Source organism: Colias croceus, chromosome Z, assembly GCF_905220415.1.
Source record: "Colias croceus chromosome Z, ilColCroc2.1".
In the NCBI taxonomy this organism is placed as follows: domain Eukaryota; kingdom Metazoa; phylum Arthropoda; class Insecta; order Lepidoptera; family Pieridae; genus Colias; species Colias croceus.
The window spans coordinates 14,131,181-14,132,408 of record NC_059568.1 but is presented as its reverse complement, the minus strand read 5'-3'; positions in this window follow the sequence as shown (position 1 = coordinate 14,132,408).

The window sequence follows — 1,228 nt, the reverse complement described above, 5'->3', positions numbered from 1 at the left end:
TTGGTGTTTTATTTATCTCTATATTATTTATATACCTCCTATTTAATGACCAAGCTCTGTAGGAACAATAATTATTAGCAAATTAAAAATCAAATTATTGCCAAGTAAATTTGAGATTTTACAGCGTCAGCTTACTATAGTGACGCTGTTTATTTTACTGCCTGGATACTTCACAGCCATTCAATCCAATAAATAGGCAAATTATAATATGAATATACAATTTCTGACAACTTGAATTGGCCTGGTACGAATTCAGAACTTGCAATTGAAATCTATACTCTGAGCTAATTAACATTATGCTTCTATATACAGTACCTATCGGCTATTTGGTATTTCTCCGTTTGCTTTTTTACTTTTTAGTATTTTAAACCTGTTAACACACACTATACGTAAACCTCTGTTTACGTAGGTACCTACAAATTCACAAGCATACAGAGATCCCATCAAAGACGGACTCGAGGGCCATCGCACTAAATTTTTTTGTGTGTATAAATTGTTTTAATGTCTGTACTTTATCTACTATATAAGCTGCTTTAAAATATATGAAAATGTATGTACTATGTGCGTTTGCGAATACTTGTTGCGCTAGGCAATAAAAAGACTAAATTAATTATTTTATAGTGCACGTAAATTATCATTAAAGCAATCGTCAAACCTACTATATTCTAGAGACGAGCACTCTAGAATTTATTTTGTAGAATTTCTGACAATAGCATGAGGGCGGACGCAGATAATATGGCTGAGCGCAATGCAGTGTATTTTTCATTGCCACACTATTAATATCGACATTGTTTACATTAAAATAACATTCAAAAGCGCAGCGCCGCAATTTTGAATTTGATTGGCAGAGCATTCTCTGCGCCGCGCCCCATAAAAACTTGACTTAAAAAATCCTACAACAAGCAAACTAGGCGCATCTATCTTTCTTAAAATGTAAATAGCTGTAACTGCCTCGAACAATAAAAAATTAAAGATTATTTCGTTGAAAATGATTAATTGTTAATAAATTCAACTTTTTTTATAGGACAGACAGGAATTAAAGGTAGGTGTTGAAATAAAACAAGACATCATAAAGAAATCCTTTTATTTGCCATTACAATTTCAAATCATTTGACATTTGCATGTAATCAATTACAATCTTTGGATTCTATAACTATAACCATAGAGGGAGAGAGATCAAAATGGAATCTTGTAGTGTTTGGTGGGAAACAACCATCGAAATACATTT